General features: G+C 44.9%; 1 protein-coding gene across 4 annotated transcripts in view; it reads left to right on the top strand.

Moving 5' to 3' along the window:
* LOC134355786 (uveal autoantigen with coiled-coil domains and ankyrin repeats-like) overlaps positions 1-13,126 on the top strand; it is a 195,030-nt gene that overhangs the window by 13,033 nt on the left and 168,871 nt on the right. The gene's annotated exons all lie outside the window — the stretch shown is intronic.

Genomic DNA, 13,126 nt, shown 5'->3' with positions numbered 1-13,126 from the left:
GCCTAATCACAGAACAATTTACAATGGCCAATTAACCTACTAACTGTTATGTCTTTGGACTGTGTGAGGAAACCAGAGCACCCAGAGGAAAACCCACAGGTTCACGGGGAGAACGTACAAACTCCTTATAGGCAGCAGTGGGATTTGAACCCAGGTCGCTGGTTACTAAAGTGTTGTGCTAGCCACTACCCTACTGTGCCACCCCTGAATGAAGTAGTATTTGTGAGCTGTGGAGACTGAAGCTAAGGTGATTAAGCAACACACATCAAAGTTGTTGGTGAACGCAGCAGGCCAGGCAGCATCTCTAGGAAGAGGTGCAGTCAACGTTTCAGGCCGAGACCCCAAACTGTGTAATTCTGTTTTAAAGAAAGCTTCAGTATTATGTGCTTTAAGCAAGCTGAATCACTAAAGAATCAACTTTATACCTTGGCAGCAGGACCTTATAATCTGCACCAACATCTTGCTTCCCACTATCAATAGTGTCTACATGAGGCCCTGCTTCTCGAAGGCAACATCCACAGTCAAAGATCCCCCTCTAACGTCTGGGCCGTGCCATCTCCTTGTATCTGCCATCAGACAGGAGTTAGAGAGGACTGATGTCCCACATCACCAAGTTCAAGAGAAGCTACTTCCCATCAACCGTTTATTCAGTTCTTGAACCAACCGGCAAGACCCAGATCAAAAACAGGAGATTCTGCAGATGCTGGAAAAATTTCCCCACTCTGCCCTCTTGCCTCTTCTCATTTGCTGATCACCTCCTCCTGGTGGCCCTCTTCCTTCCCTTTCTCCCAATGTCCACTCTCTTCTCCTATCAGAATCCTTCTCTCCAACCCTTTACCTTTTCCACCTATCACCTCCAGCTTCTTGCATCATCCACCTTCCCCCACCCATCTGGCTTCACCTGTCGCCTCCGAGCTTGTCCTCCTTTCTCTCCCCCCTCCTTATACTGGCATCTTCCCCCTTCCTTTCCAGTCCTGATGAAGGGTCTCTGCTTGAAATGTCAACTGTTTATTCATTTCCATAGATGCTGCCTGGTTTAGAACACAGAACAGTTGAGCACGGTACAGGCCTCTGTGCTATGATGCTCTGCCGACCTTTTAACCTATGCTAAGTTCAATCTGACCCTTCCCTCCTACTTAGCCCTCTGTTTTTTCTATCATCCACGTGACTGTCTAAGAGTCTCTTAAATGTCCCTAATGTATCTTTATCAACACCCCTTGGTAGAGCATTTCACGCACCCACCACGCTGTCTATAAAAAAAAAACAACTTGCCTCTGACATCCTTCCCCTCATTTTCCTCCAATCACCTTAAAATAATGCCCCCTCGTATTATCCATCTCCATCCTTGGGGAAAAAGGTCTCTGGTTGTCCACTTGATCTATACCTCTTATCGTTTACACACCTCTATCCAGTCGCCTCTGGTCCTCCTTTGCCTCAAAGAGGAAAGCCCTTGCTCACTCAACATTTCTTCAAAAGACACGCTCTCTAATCCAGGCCGCATCCTGTTAAAGCAACACACATAACAGTTGCTGGTGAACGCAGCAGGCCAGGCAGCATCTTTAGGAAGAGGTACGGTTGACGTTTCGGGCCGAGACTCTTCGTCAGGACTAACTGAAAGAAGAGCTAGTAAGAGATTTGAGAGGGGGAGGGGGAGATCCGAAATGATGGGAGAAGACAGGAGGGGGAGGGATGGAGCCAAGAGCTGGACAGGTGATTGGCAAAAGGGATACAAGAGGATCATGGAACAGGAGGCCCAGGGGGAAAGAAAGGGGGAGGGGGGAAACCCAGAGGGTGGGCAAGGAGTATAGTGAGAGGGACAGAGGGAGAAAAAGGAGAGAGGAAAAAAATAATAATAAATAAATAATGGATGGGGTACCAAGGGGAGGTGGGCATTAACGGAAAAAGTTAGAGAGGTCAAATCTCTGCACCTTCTCTATAGTTATGGAGTGAAGATCAAGCTCTGGGAAATCTGAAAGAGAAAACTGTTGATTCCTGATTTGTCCTGAAACTGTGCTGGATAGGTTGGTTCTAATCGCGATGAAGAAACATACCGTGATTCATCCCGTAACTGTACAATCAGTCTGCATTCTGAAGAATGTTTTCCAGATCTGGTTGTAGACAACTGCCTCGAGCTGATTTATAACTAAACCATTGCAGACAGTTTGTACAAACTGCTGATATAGAAGCGTCTTTATTCCAAGGTTGATGTCTCTATCTCTGACTATTGAAGGTAGCTGTGCTTCATTGAGTTAGCTGCATCAATTGCACGTTGGTCTTTAATCTCAAGGATATGTGGATAAATGTTACAGTTTGGAAGGTTACATGATAATGAAGCTGTTTATATTTAAAACATTAAAATCGAAGCAAATTTTGCTTTCAAGAATCAACTTTATTTTCCGTGTGCATTTAAATTTATTAGGAATTTGCTGTTTAACGTTTAACAAATATAAAGAATGAAGATAAATAGAGGTTAAAGTACAGGTATAGAATAAATACATAAATACCAGCATTTGTTTACAATGTAACCAGGTTTATAAACAGTGGTTTAACGTGTTTACAATGTAGTGATGGGTCATAGGTAGAGGGGTTGGGGGAGAGGCTAACTAGAATGGTTAATCAGATTAACTCCCTAGGGGAAGAAACTTTTAATTTGGCGTGAATTTTTGTTTTAATTGCCCTATAACCCTTTCCAGAAGGGAACTTCTATAAGGCAGTTTGCATGGTGGGTAGCATCCATAATGATTTTTTCCCTGCCCACTTCTTAGTCCTGAACATGTACAAGTTATGCAGTGATGGTAGACTACAGTCTCCAGAGTTGACAGTTGACTGTAGTTTTTGTACATTTGCGAGGGGATGCAGTGATGGGTGATGTGAGGACGCTCTCTCTGATGGCAGTGTTAGCCTTTGCCTCCATGGATGTTGCCTAAACAGTTCAGTTCTCCAACCTTTTTTCCCCCTGCTCCGCAAGTCTACCGAAGTCTGTCCAAAATGTGATCAGCGTGAGTACAGAATTTAAAGGTCCACTAACCTCAGGTAAAAGTTCAAGGTGAATTTATTGTCAAAGTATGTGCAGGTATAGGTCACCGTATGCATAAGCCAAGACTGAGAAGCCACCAACGTGCAAAATAGATCCAACTGTGCAAATAAAAAGTAAACAATACTGAGAACGTGAGTTGTAGTGTCCTTGACAGTAGGTTGTGGGATCACCTCAGTGTTGAGGTGAGTAAAGTTATCCACATTTTGAAGCTGGAAATTGTGACAGAACAAAGGGTCACACTCAGCAGATATGAAGGACCTTTAAATAAGGGTTCCACTTGCTGTAGTTTCTCTTTGGGTTATCTTCCTGCCTCTTGCCATCAGATTTCTGAGCAGTCCATTAACGCTGCTTTGATAATCCTTTTGTACTGTGATTGTAACTTTGCACTGTACTGCAGCCACAGAAATAAATACATTTCACAACACAATTTGGCATTTTTTAAAATTTAGAGATACAGCACAGTAACAGGCCATGGTAAAGAGCCTGCACTGACTAATTAACTTACTGACCCGTGAGTCTTTGGACCGTGGGAGGAAGCTGGTGCTCCCGGTGGGAACCTACGTGGTCATGGGGAAGATGTACAAACTCTTTACGGACACAGGCAGGAATGGAGCCCTGGTCGCTGGCGCTAGAACTGCTATGCTAACCACGACACCACCGTGCTGCCCTTAAAGCGCGAAGCATCCTGAGAGTGAACCCCAACCTGTTGATACATGCTCGGTGCAGTACCTGTAGTTACCTGCATGTTACTCGTGTTGACGTACATCACCCTGTTGATGCATGCATATTTGGTACATTACCTGTGTAACTATTGGCTTTGACGAGTGCTGGCATGATCTCGCGCGCTCAGTCTGGGGACATCTTAGTGCCAAGTGCGATCAAGCATTTGGTTCTATGCCAAGCAACTCGTCCCCTTGGGCTGGTCACTCGCTGTCCGTCAGGTCCCGGGCTTTTAAGAGAAATGCTTGTTCTCTGTGGATAGCCTAGAAAGCCGGTCTTCAGAATGTGTGATAATAAACCTGTTTCTGAATGGTTTTGCTTTTCAAATTAGAAAACTTCCTGTATCATTCAGTGTTAACCTCTGCATGGTCCTCGCTGCCTTCTCTCAGCAAGTGTAAAGAGTCTTCAGTTTTCCTCCGCTCCTTCTGCATTGTAACACTGTAATTAATTTCCCCAGCTGCTATTGACTTGCTCCCTGAATAATGACCTGATCCTGTAATATGCAGTAAAACCAATTCCTCATCCAGCTCATTAACCAATTTCTTAACACTTCATCGGACGGAATGCTAAGTGTGTGGCTTACTGGTACAATATTGTTGGCCTTTGTTTCTCGGGCGGTCTCTCGGTGTGGAGGATAATTTACACTTGGTCTGAACTGTGCTGATGTCTTACAAACAGGTTGCTTGAACTGGACCTCCAGGGAATTCCTGTTTTCCAGCATGCTCAGAATTAATGCTCAGTTTAAGGTGGACTCTTTGCCTTGTAAATCTATCTCGTTATGATCTTGCACTTAATTGTTTACTTTCTCTGTGGCTTCACACTTTAAAGATTACTTTTGTTTTGTTACATGCACATTAGACCATAAGACATAGGAGCAGAATTAGGCTATTCAGCCCATCTTGTCTGCTCCACCATTCTGTTATGACTGGTTACTATCCCTCTCAGCCCCATTCTTCTGCCTTCTCCCTGTAACCTTTGACATCATTACTAATCGAGAGTCTATTAAACTGCCTTTAAATCGGGGTTCCCAACCTGGGGTCCACTGACCTGTCGGCTAATGGTAGGGGTCCACGTCATAAAGGCCAGGAACCCCTGCTTTAAATATACCCAGTATCTTGCCCTCCACACCTGCCGATGGCAACGAGTTCCACAGATTCATTGAGCCGTGCAGTGAAGTGTGTCGTTTGCTTTAATAACCAGGGCAGTGCAAGTATGTGCTCAGCGAAGCCCGCGAGCGTTGCCGTGTTTGTGGCGCCAGTATAGCATGCCCACAGCTTACTAACACGAACCTGTACACGTAGGTTCCAGAACGAGAGGTCACAGTTTGAGGATAAAGGGGAAGCCTTTTAGGACTGAGATTAGGAAAAACTTCTTCACACAGAGAGTGGTGAATCTGTGGAATTCTCTGCCACAGGAAACAGTTGAGGCCAGTTCATTGGCTATATTTAAGAGGGAGTTAGATATGGCCCTTGTGGCTAAAGGGATCAGGGGGTATGGAGGGAAGGCTGGTACAGGGTTCTGAGTTGGATGATCAACCATGATCATACTGAATGGCGGTGCAGGCTCGAAGGGCCGAATGGCCTACTCCACCTATTTTCTATGTTTCTATGTTACGTTTCGGAATGTGAAAAGGAACCAGGGAACCTGGAAGAAATCCATGCAGTCACGGGGAGAATGTGCAAACTCCTTGCAGACAGTGGCAGAGTTGTAAAGCGTTGTGCTAACTTCTACGTTTCTGTACCAGCCTCTTTATTCTGTTGTTGTTTTACCATGTTCTACCTCGATGCACTGTGTAAAGATCTGATCTGTATGAACATTGTGTGAGAGAAGCTTTTCACTGAGTCTTGAACATGTCACAACAATATAAACCAACACCAATCTTGGATGTGGAAACAGCTATTGCCGCCTACCGAACAATAAAACTTGGACACACAATTATCCAAACTTGAGCAATACTGGGTGTGTTTCATTATCTAACTTGCCCAACTCTAATGCCCATGTCCTTCATGCTTTCTACTCCATGCCTGGCATTCTAAAATTCTCACCATTGAATCAAAATCAGGTCTATTAGCATTGACACATGTCGTGAAATTTTTTTTTTCTGACAGCAGTCTAGGGCAATATATAAGGAATTGCTATAGAAACATAGAAAACCTACAGCACAATACAGGTTCTTCAGCCCACAAAGCTGTGCGAACATGTCCTTACCTTAGAAATTACCTAGGGTTACCCATAGCCCTCTATTTTTCTGAGCTCCATGTACCTGTGCAGGAGTCTCCAGACCCTACCATATCTGCCTCCACCACCATCACTGGCAGACCATCGCATGCACTCACCACTCTCTGTGTAAAAAAACAAACAAACTTACCCCTGACATCTCCTCTGTACCTACTTCTAAGCACCTTAAAACTGTGCCCTCTCGTGCTAGCCATTTCAGCCCTGGGAAAAAGCCTCTGACTATCCACATGATCAATGCCTCTCATCATCTTCTACACCTCTATCAGGTCACCTCTCATCCTCTGTCGCTGCATGGAGAAAAGGCCAAGTTCACTCAACCTATTCTTATAAGGCATGCTCCCCAATCCAGGCAACATCCTTAAAAATCTCCTCTGCACTTTCTATAGTTTCCATATCCTTCCTGTAGTGAGGTGACCAGAATTGGGCACAGTACTCCAAGTGGGGTCTGACCAGGGTCCTATATAGCTGCAACATTACTTCTCGGCTCTTAAGCTCAATCCCACGATTGTTGAAGGCCAATGAACCGTATGCCTTCTTAACCACACAGTCAACCTGCGCAGTTACAAGAAATATATAAAAAATATAAGTTACAACAAGAAATATATAAAAATATAACTAGTCTCAAATAATGATGAGGCAACCTGCAGAGAGGAAGTCATCATCCTGACACAGTGGTGTCAAGAAAACAAGCTGTCAAGAAGACAGGCTGCTTAATACATTCTGACGCTACTCTATTTCTATGTTATATTGACTATCCTGTTGTACATATTTATTATAAATGACAATAACTGCACATTGCACATTTGAGCTGAGATGTAACATAAAGATTTTTATTCCTCATGTATTTGAAGGATGTAGGTAATAAAGTCAATTCAATAGTGTGAAAAGAGAGAAAACGGGTAATGTTGCTGGTTTCAGACTGTTCAGAAATCTAGCGGATGGGAAGAAGCTATAAGATCATAAGATAAAGAAGCAGAATTAGGTCATTTGACCCATCGTCTGGTCTACCATTCCATCATGGCTGATTTATTATCCTCCTCAACTCCATTCTCCTGCCTTCTTGCCATAATCTTTGACGCCCTTACTAATCGAGAACCTATCAACCTCTGCTTTTAATATACCCAGTGACTTGGTCATCACAGCCACCCGTGGCAATGAATTCCACCCTCTGGTAAAAAAAAAACTGTTTCAAAGGCCACATTTATTGCCAGTGAAAACAGCTCGTTAAACATCGTGTTCTGATTCCGTTATGGCTTCAACTCTGTTTATCTCGTGGGCCCTTCTTTAGCCACGCAGCCTTTCCCGCCAACTCCGGCCCTTCTTTAGCCACGCAGCCTTTCCCGCCAACTCCGGCCCTTCTTGCTGCTTCTGGCTCTGCCACTGGCGGCTGGGGCTTCAGCTGCCCCTGAATGTTGGATTGTCTGGAAATCTGAAATAAAAACACAAAATGCTGGTAAAGTCAGTGGGTCAGGCAGCACCTGTGGGAAGGGAAACAGTTATTATTTCAGATTTTGTCAAAATCTCCATCAGGGCTCACCCAAAATGTTAACTGAAGATGAGGAAACAGAAAATACCAAAGGGTGGGGGTGGGGGGGTTGGAAATCAGTGGGTCAGGCAGCATCTGTGAAAAATCAGAATGCTGAATCTGTGGAACTTACTGCCACAGACGGCTGTGGAAGCCAAGTCTGAGTATTTAAAATGGGTTGTTGGGTTCTTTGTTAGTCAGGACGTCAAACATTACGGGGGAGAAGACAGGAGAATGGGGTTGAGAGGGATAATAAATCAGCCTTGACGGAATGTCAGAGTAGATTTGATCGGCTTGTTTCTGCTCCTGTGTCTTATGGAAAGAAAATCATTTAATGTTTTGTTTTCACTCCCACATGGCATCACCTGGCACCTTTCAGCTAGTCCTCCTTCCCCTCCCCCATCTTTTTATTCTGGCGTCTTCCTCTTTCCTTTTCAGTCCAGAAGTAGGGTCTTGGCCCGAAACATTGACTGTATATTTCTCTCCGTTGATGCCTGACCTGCTGAGTTTCTCCAGCATTCTGTGTAAATGCTACTTACTTACCCTCTTGTCAGATCAGCTGCCTCATTCTTGCACCGTTCCCTCTCATTCTTACTAGTTACCTCTGGAGGACAATTGTCTAAATTAAAAGCACAATGAGGCCTGTACTTTTGTATGGGTGAATTAGTTTTTGAGACTGGGCAACTCATTGGGAAAATGTTCATCTCCCACAATGGGAATTGGAATAAAATTTGAAAGAGCATAATACACAGGTCTTAGCAGATTCCTTCCTCTCCAGCTCTCTGTCTTTCCCACCCAACTAGCTTCACCTATCACCTAACTATCCTCCTTCCCCTCCCCACCCCCACCTTTTTATTCTGGCATCTTTCCCCCTTCCTTTCCAGTCCTGAAGAAGAGTCTTGGCCTGAAACGTCGACTGTTTGTTCCTCTCCACAGATGCTGCCTGACCTGAGTCCCTCCAGCATTTTGTGTGCATCGCTCTGGATTTCCAGCATCTGCAGATCCTCTCGTTAATGTTTTGTTTTTGTTGTCTTTACCCAGTTTCCATTCTGATGTACTTGTGCTGCTTATGAGAATTGATCTGTTTTGTTGAATTCCAAATGTAGAGGATTTCCAAATAAAGAAATTTCTCTTGAACCTCGGACAGGATTTTCTGGATTGTCCTACGTGGTGTTTCATTTCTGTTGCTTTGTTTTGAGTTCCTCTGCAAAGGGCTGAGCAGTTCAAATCCATTCAACCTTAAAGGCTTCAATCAGCATTTTCTTTTTCAGAGAGTGGAGCCCTGGTCTGATTTGGTATTATCCTAGTAAATTTCTTTTTGTAGTTTTTAATATCTATAGGCTTGTAAATGTAGCACAGAATCAGATATGGTCTACACTGTCCAGGGTTTGTACAAATTCAAAATAACACGCGTGTTTTCCAATTTTCTCTGCAGCACATACCTTTGCTGCTTTTAAAAACCTCTTAAGACTTACTTCCTGCCCCTCTACTCCATCTTAATTCAAGTTTAATTGTCATTCAACCACATGTGAATGCGTGTTAATACAAACAAGACAGTGTTACTCCAGGGCCAAGGTACAAAACACAGTACCAACGGTCACACACAGCACAAAGCGCACACAACATCTATAAGATAGAAAGTCATAACCATTCAGAAAGAGTCTAAACTCAAGCCATCCAATGCCATAGAAATCTGCAGATGACTACAATGGAGCCTGTCTTCTGCTGAGCAAACACTGAGGGGGAGAGTACAGACTCCAGCCTGGATGCCATGCCACATTGCCCCCTGGTGGAGTGCACCAGTTCTGACACCTCTCTCCTGGCTGTAAGCAGGCAAGACCGCGGCTTGAGGCCTAGTGCTTTCTACAACTGAGGCCACGCAGCTCTCTTCTCTCCCCCCCCCCCCACCGCCAATAAATCAGCGAATCGAACTTGCGGCACACTACATTAACAATGTCCAGAAGGGTCTTGCGATTGCAACAGAAGTGACCATCACGGCCACTCGCTATTAGACTGTATGCCTCCTTGGGCACAGACAGTAGCATAATACGCAGCTCCTTTTTTTCCCACCAGCGAGCAACTTGCTGATGGGATGGACCTGCAAAACTTTAAATTCTTAATGTATTGCAGGATCTTGTGATCATTAAAAATGTTTAAATACGACAGTGACATGTTTTGTTGACCCCATAGAAGGCGCTGCAGCCAAACATGCTTCCATCTTACCAGAAGCGTGACCTCCTCCTTTGCTAATGCGTTTCATCACCTGTCCCAGCTCCTAATGGAAGTGACAGGTTATCCTGCGGCAATATGAAAATTGGAATGTATTGTAAATGTTAAAAGTGATCTCTACATGTTTATTCTGTGACGCTGCTTTCAGTGCTGAGTTAAAAAGCTGCCAAGATTTCTTTTCCTCTTGATGTAATAGGTCAAGGTTAGAAATGAAATTCAACAGGTACAGTTAATGTCAGAGAAATGTATACAATATACATCCTGAAATTCATTTTCTTCACAAACATCCACAAAAACAGAGGAGTGCCCCAAAGAATGAACGACTGTTAAACGTTAGAACCCCAAAGCCTCCCCCAGCTCCCCCCTCCCACGCACAAGCAGCAGCAAAGCAAAGACCCACACACCCCCTCTCCCTGCCAGCAAAAAAAAGAAGCATAGGCACCCACCACCGAGCACTCAAGCGTGCAGCAAAGCATCAATAAAGACACAGACTTGCAGCACTCCAAAGACTACTTGTTTACCTGGTAATTCAACATGCCACAGGCCCTCTCTCTCCCTAATAAGGGAAAAAGAGGTGTCCCTGTTTCACAGCGAGAGGGGAGACATAACAAACAACTCGCTGATTTATGATGTTCAAAGTTTGTTCCGTCGCTTTTTCTGTGCTCTGCGCCCAAAGAATTGACCCTGAAGCTCACAGCCGGCTGCTAACCCGTTGCTCCTGACGTTCCTTGTTCTCCCGCAACACCTCAGTCAGGGGCACTGGCCTTGAATCAGCCTGTCTCCAGAGCCACAAAAATCTGGCACCCTGAAGGCAGACTAGTCTTCCAGGCTGTGTCCTTGGAATATCAAAAAGTGGCCGGTCGTGAGGCCCTGAGAGCGGGTCCCATTCCCACAAAGAACAGAAGTCAGATTGTAACTCCAGGTCAGGGTCTTCAAAAGAACCTTCAAAAGCAGGGTGGGGGGGGGGGGGATGATATCAAAAATAGAAATGGAGCTGTTTCCAAAGATGTAAGCAAAGGAGTCACCATTTAGCGCCATCTTGACTTTGCTCCGCCCTCCTGTTCAGCGCCTTGTAAAAGTATTCAGCCCACTCCCCTTTGTTCACGTAAATGAGTATTACAACCTGGGATTTTGATCAAATTAACTGAGAATGATTTTTTATTTGTGTGGAGCACATGCTCCTCTCTTCACTGTGGACCCCCCCCCAAAAAACAGGGAAAATTGTAAAGCATGAAAAACGAAATTCAAAAACTAAGATGCCAGCGGTTCAAAGGTATTCATCTTCCTTTTTCTCAGTACGTGATTGAACTACCCTCGCAGCTCTTACAGCCGGTGGTTATCTTGAATAAGTCTCTCTTGTTATTCAGCCACACATGAACACAGCCAAGTGAAACAATGTTCCTCCAGAGACAAGATGTAAAACACAGTACCAACAGTCATGCACCGCCCAAGGCACGTATAGCACATATAAGATGGCGGTAAATATATGGTCACACAAAAAAAATTATATAGACCAAAACCTCAATGACACAATCTAGCTTGTCTTCCACAAAGTGAACACTGGAGGGCAGCACCAGCAGGAGGGGCCAACCACAACCCAGCATGGACGCTGTGTTACACCACCTCCATTGTCTCCTCTCCTGTACCGCAGCCGCAGGCAAGCCCCCGGCTTGAGGCCTAGTCCTCACTACAACTGGGGCTACACACTCTCTTCCCCCACCGTCTGCCTCGCCAGTAAAGGGAGGTGGACTTGCAGCATTTCACATCACCAATGCCCAGCAGGGTCCTCCGGTCACAAGCGAAAGGTCCGAGGCAATCACTCTGTCAGACTGCAGCACCACGCACCGACTCTGGTGCCTTTCTGGGGCAGGCGGTGACGCAGTCTGCACCGAGTCCAGCTCCTGCGCCAACAGGTAGCTCGCTGATAGGGTTGACCTATGGCTCTTGAAATTCTCAAGGTCCAGCATTGTTTTGTGATCATAAAATACACATTTAAAAAAAACAACAGCACCTTTGGTTGGCCCCCGAGAGACCATTACGTCCAAGCATGCTGCCGTTTTACCAGAAGTTAATGGATTAATGTGGTTGTTGTGTGTGCTCAGTGTGGTGAATGGCACGTCTCTGCAATGTAAGACTTTAACTTCAGCAACTGTTACAAATGACTACAAGACCCTGCAGGGTCCTGGGACAGTGAACAATGCCCGTGGAATCAGTGTGTGTTTGTTTTCTTGAACTTAGAATCAGAATCAGGTTTATTATCACTGAACTGTATGATGAAACTTGTTTTGTGGCAGCGGTACAGTGCAATACATTAAAAAAAGTTGCAATAAGGAATTAAAAAAGACAGTGTAAATATGGGTGATGGGGTGTAAAGTTCTCCTTCCCTCCGCTGGCCTGCAGGTCATACTCAGGCAAAGTATAGCACTTGTTTAGCTCCCCGACCAGGGTCATGTAAAGCCATGGGAGCAGGTGGTGGATGGTCGTATGAGCAGCTGGTGCACATCACAAGTCCTGGTTATGCGACCACTGACACCAGGCAGACAATCTCTGTAGAATATTGATGATGGCTGGGGTTACCCATCTTGTAAAGACACTGCCCAGAAAAAGGGCAGTGTAGAAAAAATTTGGCAAGGACAATCATGGTCTTGCAAAGACCATGATCACCCACATCAGACAACACGGCACATAATGATGAGTGCAGAAAGTGAGTTAGGTTCAGAGATCTGATGGCAGAAGGAAAGAAGCTGTCCTTGAAATACTGAGTGTCTCTCTTCAGGCTTCTGTATCTCCTCTCTGACGATAGTAATAAGCAGAGGGCATCTCCTGCAATGTCTCCTCTGAGATGTGCCCACACACAGGTCTTTTGCTACTAGCGCACGAAGGAATTTAAACTGCGCACAAAAGGTTGTCACCCTCTACCTTGTTGGCGTGTTAAGTATATTTTACAATCGTACACAATCACGTTTCCTTTTCCAGCTTCTGATGCAAATGGCGTTGTCAACGTGGAGTTTGTGATGATTTGCCTGCAGATTTTACAACCAGCTTATTTATACTGCTTTTATTGAATAAATTATTCAGTGCGCATGTGTTGTTGTCACTGGGCAAAAACTTGCACAGCACAAGATTTTTGCATACACTGATAATTACAAATTTGAGGGAACGCTGACCTCCCGGATGCTGGGGTCCTTAAAGATGATGCTGCCTTTTGGAGGCATCTCCTTTTGAAGATGTCCTCGGTTGTGGGAAGGTTGGTGCCTATGATGGGGCTGGCTGAGGTTACAAACCTCTAACTTTTCCTGATGGGAGTTTAGTGCCATTCATTGAAGAACCACAGGGAGGGCATTTTTTGGTGCAGTCGGTCTCGGATTAAACCACGA

Source organism: Mobula hypostoma, chromosome 13, assembly GCF_963921235.1.
Source record: "Mobula hypostoma chromosome 13, sMobHyp1.1, whole genome shotgun sequence".
NCBI classification, from domain to species: Eukaryota; Metazoa; Chordata; class Chondrichthyes; order Myliobatiformes; family Myliobatidae; genus Mobula; species Mobula hypostoma.
The sequence above is the reverse complement of the archived record's forward strand: the minus strand, read 5'-3'. Positions and strand labels throughout refer to the sequence as shown.